Genomic DNA, 13658 nt, shown 5'->3' on the forward strand with positions numbered 1-13658 from the left:
TCACCAAAGTACACGTATTTTAATACTACTAAAGGTTGACCAGTCCTTTCATTACCATACCAATCTAGTAGAGTATAAAAAATACTGTAGAATATATCGTTAGTCTTGAGGCTTTATTGTGTAATAATTAAATACTTCAACCCTTTCCCACAAGATAGTTTTGCTTTGACTGGATAAAACATCCACTAAGAGTTGTTTTGATTCTGAAAATGTTCATATAAACCGACTTATTTTTTTGGATTGTGGATATTGCAAGATTCATGTTATTGAAAGAATTTACGTACAATATGTTGCTAACAAAAACAACAGTTACGCTAATAGCTAGTTTATTGTTCAAAATATTGCCGAAATGTAATTTTCATGTATAATTAATAGTTTTGTGAGTACTAAAAAATTACAATTTTTAAAAAATAAATTACCACATTATTGTGTATAATTAAAAATGTTATATTTCACAAAAGGAATGAAATAACACACATTTCGTCTCTTGAGAAGCGATGCTAAAAAGTTTGGTTGGCACCGCTCAAATATTTTGACATTTGCCATATTTTTTCATTAAAATATTTAATTAGGTGGTAAATCCCTTGAAACGATAAACTTGTGTTTTCCTATTCCAGTGGTGTATATTTCAAGACGTTGACTCGGTATCAGGAGCACATAGGATAGAAGGAGAAAGACTATGGTTCGTACCCATGGGACATTAATAATGCACCCTCTATGGAGAAGGGTGGCCTAAACAGGTTACGGCTGGCCGCCGGATTTGCGACATTCAGCGGAATTAGGAAACACTCGAAGTAAACTCCAGCGGAAATCTAGGATACAAATCAAAAGAATTTGTAAAAAGGTTTGAAAAGGCTTCACGATCTTAAAAAAACACAATGCAGTTGAAGTAATGATTTTTTATTGAAAATTTACATGATTGATCTCTTTATACGTTATGATATCCTGGTATAATGACATACAGAAACCCGAAATAAAACAATACATTTAAAGTGGCCTTCTTGACTCACACATGAAGGGTTCCGGGTTCAATTCCCGGTGAAAAAACAAAAATTAAATTATTTTTTTTAAGCCTGCGTGTTCTATAATTCAATTCAATTGATGTCCTTACTTTTTTACTCTGATCCACTGTTTTGCGACACTGGAGTAATTTTTCTGTTAACGTGCAGTTGCAAAAGCACATGATGTATGAGAAAGAAAAAGACCAGATCTAAAAATAGCAAGTAAAAGAAATGAGTGTATCTGTGATACTGGGGAGGACTGGAACAATTGCGATCATAGCTTTAATGTGCCAATTTTCGAGACAATCGTGTTTATGTAAGAAATTTCCTTAGGGGAGAGATTTAATAAGAAGGGAGGGAAAAATAGGAGGTGATATGTATGGGCAGAGAAAAGAAATTGACTTAACAGATATTTTACACAAAAATCTATGATTTTCACAAGGGTACAAATATTATAAAAATAGGGTAAAAGCTGAACAGGCAAAACCAATGTGACTCTCTCCTTAAATTTCGAATCAAAATATACAAGCCTTATTTTGGAAATAATTATGCTGTACAATGATTCAATCTAATTTGTTGCAACACAGAGGGAAAAAAAATTAAGAAGGGAATTTGGAAGTCTAGGCATTTACAGGGCTAACATAACCTGTTATTAGCTGGTTTTAGTGGCCATTTTACACACTATGTATTATTCACCATTCTACCTATGTTTGTACATTCATTTTTCTTCCATCTGTTGACATTTGTGAAGTTAAAGAACTGAAACTTTTATCGTGTGGGTGAGATTCATCCGGCTTAAACAATTCACCACTAGGCAAGGCCTGAAGACAATTTTCCAATTTTTATTATTCTTCTGTTACCAGTTAGTTATTTCAACAATGTTTTGAGTGTGTCCAAATGCTTGCAGACTGGCTGCATTTCGTCCCTAGGGATTGATTCATATTTGAATTTTTGGCAACAGAGAGGGAAAACATTTTTAAGAAGGGAAAAGGTATTATATCTGTATTTTTTTTTATTTTTTTTATTTTATTCAGAAAACATAGTCATACAAAATAAGTACTAAAAACAACAATTTTTTAACATAAAAAGACCAATTAAGTTTTCATAAATTAAAAAGATATAAACATTAAGTGTGACAAAAAATAAAAAATAAATAAGAATTTTAAGTGAGAAAAGAATAATTGTTGACATTTGCGTTTTCCATGGAGGTAATAAATTAAAATAAATAAAAATACCGAATGTACACTCCGAGCCATCCACGCACACACATGAACGCACATATAAAACATACACAAACATATACATTACATGCGGCACATATATTTATGTTATTGAAATGTTTTTTTACTACTACTACGACTAATATCACGACATTTTCTAACAGGAATAAGATGAACAGCCATCTCTAGCTTCTTTCACATTCATACATCATGTCATACATGCCATTCGGTTGTGTCTGCTTTTGACGTGACCAGACATGAGATTTTGATTTATCTGATCATGCTCATTCAATAATTCTAGCCATATACATGTTTTTTCTATCATTTTTTTGTCATCCATTCGTTCTACATGACCAAACCATTTTAGTGACACTTTCTTAATTTTTTCAATTACACCTATGTCAGATATGCACTTTCACCTGATTTCAAGATTCGCAACCCTGTCATACTTTGATTTCCCACATATTTGTCTAAGCGACCGCATTGGCTCTCTTTTCATCTTTCCTTTGCCAGTTCCATGTTCCTGTAATAAAGGTAGGTGCTGAGAATATTATTTTATATTCAAAAGAAACTACTTGAGTGTGCACTCGATACCTACATACTTTGAAAAAAAATGACGGATTTTACTAAATTAAGTAATAATCTGAAAAAATGCCTAGAGATTATCAGTGGATCTTAATTTATTAAGTGAATCAAACTCAGAATTCCGGTATGAAAAGCTAATATTAAAAGCAAAGGATTGTTGATTTTGCAGTTTTAAATATATATATAATTCCAAGTTTCTATGTATCTCATTCTACAACCACCTGGTTTTAGGTTTATCAGCAATCAATTCAAAGTGTTTTTATTTTATTTAAATCAATTAAATTAATTTTATTTTATTTAAATTATTTATTGTCAATTTTTGGTGGAATTCCATTGTTATGATGTAATAACTTATATTTACATGAAAGTTATTAATTTAAAAATACTTTGTACACTTCCACTTATTTGTTTGATCAAGATTTAAATATAGGACAAAGCGGGAGTTCAATTAAATATAGACTGAAAGAACATTTAGCTTCACATAGATTAAATAACGATGTATAAAACTATGCGTCACATTTAAATAAATAAATAAATAATTTTGACGAATCAAAAAACGTAAAATTTTTACATAAAGGTCAAAAGTTAGATAGATCAGAAATTTTAGAAATAAATAGGATAAAAAATAATAGTGAAAGAATTTTTATAAATTAGCAGATAGAATTTAAAAAAACTCACCCTTATTAGGCCCCTTAGTTGGACTGTACATTGTAACAAAACAATTTATTTTTTTCATAGAATAGAATCCTCTCTTAAAGTACACCGCCAAAACATGTTTTAATAATTTGTTTTACTCTATTCCATTGAAATATTGCGTATTGTGTCCTTTTTAAATAATGTTTAAATGTACCTACACTAGAGATGATATTTAGTTTTATATAAATTAGCCTTACACTGTATAATATTCACCAGTCTGAAGATGCCCATTAGAGGGTGAAAGCGCTTATTGGTCAAATAAATAAGTGGAAGTGTACCAAGTATTTTAAAATTAATAACTTATAAGTAAATACATATAAGTTATTACTTTAATGAAATTTACATTTGTTTTAAATTCTTCATACTATTGTATCGTGGAAATGCATGAAAATTGTTTAATTATTTGGAAATCTGATTCAGTAAGCAACTTGTAATCAGAAGAACTAGGATGGTTGCTGTAATGATTTGACACTCTAAATGCAATTGCCAAAAATAAGTAAATGTAGTGCGTTCTTTTAAATTCATATCAACAATTAAATTAGCAAAGAGCGACATTATCGAATCTTTTTTAAATATCAAAAATTTTGTTCCAAAAATGGAAAAAATTCTAATGTATGAAGATGTTCAAATATAGGCAGAATGGTGAATGTTACACAGTGTGTAAAGTGGCCACTTAAACCAGCCATTGACAGTTCATAAGCCCTGTAGATGCCTAGACTTCTATATTACCTTTTATTAAATGTTCTTCACCTCTGTTGTAATATGTTGATATAAACAGCTCTCCAGGGAGTTGAATCCGGTCCTTGTCTACAAAAATTTGGACAAACTCTAAATATTGTTGATAAAATATGTTATATGCAACTACTAAAGGAAACAGGATATCAAAATGACATAAACAGACTACAAAGACAACAAAATAAAATATTTAAGTTAGTATATGACCTTCCCTATCTAACTGCAACTAGAGAACTTTTTAAACAAACTAAGCAATTAAATATAACTGAACTCGTTTAACTAGAATCATTAAAATTATCCATAAATTAGCCACTAATGTAATTGTAGACGAAGAACTAAAACTTGTAAAAAAATGTAGTCAACGTGGACATAATACGAGAATATTAGAAAAATATCAAATACAACTTTCTAAAACAAGACAAGGACAATCGAGACTAATAAACCAGGGACTGCAATTATACAATAAACTACTAGACAAAACTTAACAAAAGACTCAGACAGACTTTTTAAAATATGTAAAAAACATTATTTCGAACAACAGAGTATGAATAAAAAATGTTTATATTGTTTTTGTAAAATGAATGTAATAATCCGTAAAGGTTAATAAATAATTTTTCAAATAAAAAAAATAAAAAAAACACTTTTAAAAAAGTAGTTATAGTAGAAATAAATTCTAACGTTTACTTATTTTCAACAATTGCATTTCGAGTGTTCAATTATTTTAGCGTCTCCAATTACTATGGCACTCATCATCTAAATAATAAATTGTTTAAATATACTTTATTTCAAATATCATTTCTATACTCTGTTCGGTGATTAAATAATTCCACTAAATATATTCAATTTTCATTTTCAATTTTTTCTTTGCGGTCAGTCTTTATTCAGCTAAATATTACCCCAGTCAGTTAATATTAAATTTAAATTATACATTATGCAAAATAAAGACAAATTTTTATTGATTTCAAAAGCCAAATAGATCATTAGATCAAAAATATTTATTTTATTTCAAAAGTCAATCCTAGATTTTCTGTAAAATGCCATTAAAGTGGATGTTATTGGAGGGAAACAATACCATTCAGAGGTTAGAAAACGGAAAAGTATAGATAAACCAATAAATTGAGATGGGTAGGTGGAACAATAAATAGAATTCTGTAGGGGATCGTGTAAGCCATAATGGAACTTATGAATACTTTATAGGCCCGTCCGTCTATACTGTGTTCCATACTATTTGGACGCGGACGGCGGCAACACATGATAATCCAGTGGATATCTTTAACATACAACAATGATTTAAAATGTTATCAAATTAATTTTTTTTACTATAAACAATCCAATGGTGCATGGGGCATTAAATTCACACCAATGGCAGCGTATATTGATTAATCCCGTCTACTTAAACTCAAGGTAAAAAAACATGCGCTATAGTTCCCGTCCTGAGATTTTTAAATATTGCAGTGTAAAAATATTTATTCAAGTCTTTAAATTATTTTTGATATTTTGATTAATGCAAATATTTAAAAAAAAATGACCTTTTCCAAAGTGTTGTAGTATGTATTTTTTTTGTCTCTTTCGGAGTCAAATACCTAGTTCGTGTGCTTACCATGCAAGAGGTATCAGGTTCGATTCCCGACATTCTTTATCTTGACTAGAGTAAGACAGACCTCCGTGGTGTAGCGGTCAAGACGCTTGACTCGCACACGGAAGGTTCCGGGTTCGATTCCCGGTGAGAACATAAATATTAAATGTTATTTTTCTCAAGCTTGGGTGTTCTGTGATGTAATTCACCACTGTAATTGGGCCTCCTGGCCTGTTGTGGTGAAAAAAAAAAATAATAGTAAAAATATTAAAAAAAAAAAAAAATAGTAAATAGTAAGACAGATCATCTTACCTTCATATAACGAAATGGATTCAGATACGCTGCGGTTGGCGTACAAATGCAGTGCGCTATGCACCATTAAGAGGGCAAGAGGAATCATAACGATGATGCATATTACTCATTATTTAAAAGTGAAAATCAAGTTGTGGTAGAGCGAGGTTTAAACCTCAAATCTCTAATCCATCAGTCCAGGATATTAGTTAAGGGAACCAAACGTGGTATTTACTGTCACTGTCAATTCAAATTGATTCAAATTAAATAAAAATAATTAATATTTTTGAAATTTGTAACAATACTTACAATCTGTCAAACCGTGTCAAAACGAATAAAAAGATAAATGGATTTTATTGAATAATAATAGGATTTGTGTAATTTGAGTTACTCGTTAGATTTAGATGCCAAAAATACTATAATTAATAAAAAAACGGATAATTAAAAAAAAGCGTAATAATATGCAAATAATTAACATATTACAACAGAGATAAAGAACATTTAAGAAAAGGTAATGTAGAAGTCTAGGCATCTACAGGTGTAAAATGGCCACTTAAACCAGATAATAAGGCCTGTAGATGACCCCTTAGACTTCTGTATTAACATTTCTAAAATGTTTTTCATCTCTGTTGTAATATTTTAATGTTAACAGCTCCCCAGGGAGTTGAATCCAGTCCTTGTCTACAAAAATTAGGACAAACTCAAAATAGTGTTGATATGCAGATAAGTTAAAAAAATATTAAGTTGCAAATATCCACTGGGTTAGGTGTTTTACGATTTGAAGAATATTGTATGTTAGATGGTAAAACAGGATCCCTAGAGACGAAAAGTGATTCGAAGACAATAGAAGACGTGTTGTATTTGCTCCAAAGTCGTGAATTTTATTTCATTTTCCTCTAGCGCGATACGTCGATTTTCTTATATCTACAATAAATTTATGGGTATTTTCGATAGCCTACTGAAGCATAGATACACTACAGCCGATAAACACTTCACTCGCGTCATCGAAAGATGCCCGCCATAAAATATTTATTAATTTAAGTATTTCAAACTCCTCAAATATCAGGTTGTAGTGGCTAGTGTCACGGATTCATGGATCAGCGGTACGAAGTTCGAACCCCACTCTATCCCAACTTATTCCCAGATTCAATTTTTGGAAAATGGCCCCCCAAAATCAAATGGGTAAATCGCAAAAAAAAACTGAACGTTTTACAGTACTGGAGCTCAAAAGTAAGACATGCAGAAAAGCCAATTAAAGCTGATATGATAGGATATATGATAGGATAAGGATGATATTCCGATCAGTATTATAGCACTATGCCTAGGCGTAATTGTATAAAAAAATTATGTCTAAGGCCGTTAGTGTAATAAAATATTAATTAAATCAAAATTAACCCTTATCATTGGCGAAAGAAATCAGATTGTTTAAGACAAAGTGGTTCTTATAAAATACGCCAGCACAATAATCTTTTTACGATATACAAGACAATAGAACAAAGAACTCGTTATAAATACACCGCAAGACAAATAAATTTACGAGTTCTCAAAAAAAACTAAAATTGACATATAATGAATTATTCTTGATATTTAATTAGTTTTTTTTATATTGTTTGACATATGTGATGACTACTCGTTATTTCAAGGTTAAAATAAAAAATCTTACTCATGAATTGTACTTAGAAATTGCCATTATATATCAGGTATCAGATTACCCGAACCTTAGAGACCCATAACGGTTCATTTATGGTCGAGTGTTTGTGATGGAATAATAAAAGACATGTTATTTTTTAATTCATATTTAAGAAGTAGGTTCTTATCGCTTTATTTTAAATTAAAGTATTTTACATTTAAACATATTTATAACATTTAAAAATATTTAGTACTTAGTGAATTCACCTTTATTTTTTATAACATGTAAAATTCTATTATTTAGAGAAGCGTAAAGCGAATCTAAAATTTCTGATGTTATTCCTTCTTCCCAAACTTGAATTAAGTTTTTTTTTAATTCCTCAATGTTTTTTGATTTTTTTTTCCCGACTTTTTTTTTCATAATCGCCCATAAATTTTCTATCGGGTTCAAATCAGGGCTATTCCCGGGCCACGTCAACGATTTTAAGCCAATTTTCTCCTTGAATTCATTGATCTATAAAAAAACAATAAATTACTTATCATGTGGTCACAAAATGCATTTAAAAATATATATATTTGTACTCACAGTGCGGGCTCTATGGCACGGCGCAGAATCGTCCTGAAAAATTGGGTCCGCGGTATACTGCGTAATGTCCTCGATTGTTGGAATAATATGTTTTTTTAACACTTTTTTGTACTGAATGGCATTCATCGTACCCTGTACAAAATTTAGAGGTCCTAAACCGTATGCTGTCATGCACCCCCAAATCATCACGTAGGGTGAATGTTTAACGGTTCGAGTGACGCACGACGGATGATATCTTTCCCCACGTTTTCGTCGAACTATCTTTCTGCCGTCTGGACCAAAAAGGTTGAATTTTGATTCATCAGAGAAAACAACATTTTGCCAATCCTCCAAGGTCCAATTCTGGTGCTCTTTCGCCCAATCCAGTCTAGCCTTCTTCATTTTGTCCGTGAGTAATGGTTTCTTTGCGGGACTCCGTGCTTGGAAACCATGCTTCAACAGCCGCCTGGACACTGTTTTTACTGAAAATGTTGATGTGCTGGTAGACTGTACCTCTGCGTGTATTTAAGGTGCCGTTAAAAATCGATCGCGCATAACAATTTTTTTTATTAAGCGATCATCTCGGGCAGATGTCACGCGCCCCCGTCCGCTTCCTTTTTTCCGTTCTATGGATCCAGTTTCTTGGATTTTTTTAAATAAAAACCTCACTGCACCTTCTGAATACCCAACTCGACGAGATATTTCACAATTAGATATGTTTTCTTGCGACAATGTGATTATTTTGGATTTTATCGCAATCGACATTTGCTTTGCACTTTCCATGATTGTTGTGTTATGTTCACTCAAACGCGGGTAAAACAAGACTGTTGAGACATTTTAAAATGTAAATATTGTAGAAAGGTGACACATAGTGTCCTTAATTTATTAAACAAAAGAAAGAGGTATCGATAAAGGATTTCTTAGAAAAAGGGTTCAGTAAACTCAAGGGGCGCGGTAGCAGGTAAACTCGTAATTTTTTTTGTCTTGCGGTGTACTTGTAAAAACATACTTCTACATCAACATTAATTTTAACTCATTGTGAGAACAAAATGTAAAATTTTAATAAAAATAAAAAAAACTACGTGGAATTTATACATTAAAACTGAATTTCGTTTTACGAGTATGCATAATTACATGAATGTTATTATGAGATAGGTCGATTATTTACGTGAAGCTTTTGTGACGTTATTTCATAATAATTATATTTCTATGTCAAACATCGCGATCGAAAAAAAGGCAAATTGTCAATCTAGAGTTTGCAAAGCATTCGAAAAAAAAAATTCTTTTGTGAAAAACAATAAAATTTAAAATTGATTGTTTCGAGCCAAGGGATATACATTTGAGTCGTGTAATGGAAAGCCTGAATTTTTAAAATCATGGTAGATAAATATTTTAAAAATATCACAATTTGCAATCAATGTCGGATTTGAGACTTGAGAAATTCTTTAGTGGGGGAGATGAAAACTTTTTTGTAATTTTTTTATTGTTTAGTTATAAAGATGTTAAACTTGCCATATTTTTTCGTCGTTCTGAATATGATTGTGCTTTTTAAAATAAATGTTAATATTGTTTAAGTCACAAATTGAGTTGCCGTAATTTCTGGGAATCTAATTCATATGTACTATACTTTGTATTAATAAAAAAAAATATGAAATAATAAATATAGTATTTTTTATGAATAATGACGGTTCAATATTTTTTAAGTCGTGATCAGCTAAAAAAATTAATCTGTTGGAAAAATAAACTTCATAATAACTGACTTATCATCATCATTATCATTCCCTTTCCGCACCTTATGGTGAATAGGACACTGCAGTGATAAATCAATCGCAGCGTATCTTGATTATTTTTGTTGCATAAAGGTAAGATGATTAGTTTTACGCTTCAGGTGCCAGTCCAGGGACTTTAAAATATTCTACTGTTAAAACATTAATCAATATTTCATGTCAACCATGTCGAGAATCGAGCTCGAGACCTCTTGCATGGTAATCAAATGCGCTGACCACTATTTTGCGAGGCCGACACAATATATTTTTGATGACGTTTTTATATTCGTACGCATACAATATTAATGTCTTATGTTTTAAAGAAATAATTTAATGACATTTAAAAAAAATAGTTATATTAAGAACGAATCATTCACTAAAAAAATAAGTTTTAGTAGATATTAGAACAATTGAACGCAGTTATGCAGAAAGCAGCCAGCAAAAGAAAAGTGAAACCGAGTAATAGCACGTTTGTGTAAACAGTAAATAATCAAATCTACACAACAATTGGAATGTTTTTAACTTTAACGAATAATGAACAATTGATGCATTAGATTATTTTAATTTCAGACAAGTATCTAATTACGTATTTGACCAGTTTAAGAAGTAGTTTTAAAGTGCCGTAAGATTTTCCTAGAGCTGTGGGTGTTTTCTGCAAATTAAGAAATGCCGTTTTTGAGATCAACACTATTTTAAAAATTTGTATGAAAGTAGCCTGGCTATTTTTAACAGAACATAGAATTGACCTTACTGCACCCGATAACACTAATATCTATTTTTATCAAAATTGTGGACTAGCTGCTTTATGTTTAAGTACGTTCAATTTAGATTCAGATTTAACCCAAATTTATATACACACTGCATACATACAACACATGGAATGCTCTCCCAGCAGAAATCCGAAACTGTGAGAGTGAAGTGAATTGTGAAAGTTCTCTAAATCATTTGAATACATTCTTAGCATGTGGTGGAAAAGTAATATGAAAAAGTACATTATTTTTCTTAAGTGAAAATTAAATTTATATCTTTATATAATCACTTTGTAAAGCACCCTTGAAGTATTATATTACAAAAATGGCGCTATATAAGTTATTCATAATTATTATTATTATAACACTACCACGAAACTACGGGACTGTATTATAAGGCTAGGAAGTGCCGAAAATCTAAATTAAATCCACATGTTTTACATTCCTAATAACATGGTTCTAAAGGGTAGAAACGATTATGCCATATGAGTAAACTACGAGATTTGGAACAAGGAGTTTCATTTTCATGGGCAAAATCCAAAGTTCTACATGTATGATGGATCGTAGGAGCTTATGTCCCAGCGGGGGCGTTCTGCTGTTCAAACTTTACAAATATTAATCGTTAACGCATCCCTCGAACATACTTTGGCACACGTATTTTCCACTACGTATCTATCTATACAGTGTTTATATCTACCATTCCATCGTAACGTGAGTGGATCCATTTACCGTCAACCTCTCGACAAAACTTTATCAGGCACTTTAGGCACGGCGCATAACGAACGGCACATCGTTTTCCTCTCACTGCGCAATATGAACTAGCATTCAGCATTTGCGAACACATTTATTTCGCTATGGCATTGTGTAAAATTATTTCCACTCTCAAAAACACATCCACAAAATTTACGGTTAACTGGAACGATCGGGCAACCGTAATTAGAGGTGTGTAGTTCGCAAACGACCCGTGTCAACTGTCAATCTTGCAAGCATTGAACTAGAGATACGTTTCTCACATCTCGGTCAGTTAGTTCGCGAACGAAAAGAGGGCCGAACTAAATATACTCGTATATTCGTGTCATATTCGCGTCTTTTGGATCTCTAGTTCATTTAGTTTTTTCATTGAACAAGAATGTATCCTTATCTCTGTAGTTAGTAGGTAGATTAGATACATACATATATGCTCTGTATCTATATTAGGTACTACAACACGTCAAGATATATTTTAAAGATATTTGTTGATTCAGTTCATACATTACATAACAGTACAAGCACTAGGGAATTTAATAAATACAATAACGTTGGTTACACGGGTTGACAAGCACTGATTTAACAGATTGAGGGGCAGCGAAATTGTTGTTTACAACAGGGGGTGATTTCTGGTTCCGGGTGGCCAAAACACGTGTGTGTACCTCGGACAACCGAACTAGCTCTTCCTAGTAAAATGATGTCTCGTACCGTATTCAGAAGGTAGCGAAAAGGTCTAACAGCCAGCATTCGTACTTCACTCAGTAGGTACTCGGGATCAATGACAATGATCTGGATTAATCAAATTTTATGTCTGACTAAGAACCCGAAGGTACCAAATAAGGCAAGCAACTAGGTTAGCAAGAGTTGACAGTGTAATATGACTGAACGAGATGAGAGTCCTGAGTGGAGGTTCTAACCAAAAAGTACCAAGACTTAAGTAAGCAGAAAAGTAAGAGGAATACTCTGACTTCTGGAGCTAGAAATCCGCCTTATAAAGGCCAACATCGAAGGGGGATGATAAATTTAGGGGTCTCGCGGGGCATGGGGTAAGCGCGGGTGGCTGGAGGGCATCGCATTGGAATGCGGTAGAATATACAAACCTATACCATATGTGTGAGGAGTTGTTAGTACGTAACTATCTCGTAAGAAAAGGATAACAATATGCAAAATAAAATGTATTGGGAAAAAGCACGTGCTATATTATCTAAATGCCTATACTAAAATAGCTGCATTGTTTCTTTTCCTTTATCGCCCGCACGCCGTGTTGATACCGCAAGTGAACAAATAGCACTTGAAATTTAATTTACACTAATTATGAAATGTGCACGATAAGAATGACCTTATTTCCAAATATAATACTAAATTTTAACAAAATACTACATCGAAGTCTTTTAAAAGGGAAATATCACTTTTTTTACATTTTCAAAGTAAAAAGGGACTTTGAAATACTGAGTAGAAAAAAAAATTGCTAATAAGTAGCGTAACAAATAATATTCAAGTTGTTCTTTTGAATTCCCGCAAAAACGGTTTTTGCATTGGCCGCGCCCCTAATAAGCCACGATTTATGTTCATTTTTAACTCTGTTCCAAACCATTAATTTTTTTATAGAACATCGTCTCAAATCTTGACGTCACAACTATCAACGCCAAACATGTCGCGTTTTTCTAGTGACATATTTTCATTTATATTTTTTTAAAGTTATAAATTAAAACATTTCTCCAGAACATTCATATTGATTTTGGAAATACAATTAATTATTCTAAACCCATTTCACATATTTCTGTTGGTATTTGTTGTACGTGATATTTCCCTTTTGCGCAGCTTTGAAACAATGCCAGATATTTTGTGAAATTACATGATTCTATTTCATATATTGTTCTTGGTTGGATGACCCAGTGCAGTCTGTAATACCTAATATATTGCATCTGCCATTTTGATGTGAAAATAAAATTATGTGGTGTAAAACATAGATAGCAAATTGATAAGTTGACAAAGGCAAAATTAATCGGTGTAAAATGAGACACTCGGGGAAAAGTTGAACAAGCGTGCTTAATTAAGATTTACGTTTAGCATATTTATCTTATTTTTGGCCTTAACT

The sequence above is a fragment of the Micrasema longulum genome, unplaced genomic scaffold (genome assembly GCF_059751315.1).
Source record: "Micrasema longulum isolate JH-2025_06_02 unplaced genomic scaffold, ASM5975131v1 h1tg000514l, whole genome shotgun sequence".
Taxonomy (NCBI): domain Eukaryota; kingdom Metazoa; phylum Arthropoda; class Insecta; order Trichoptera; family Brachycentridae; genus Micrasema; species Micrasema longulum.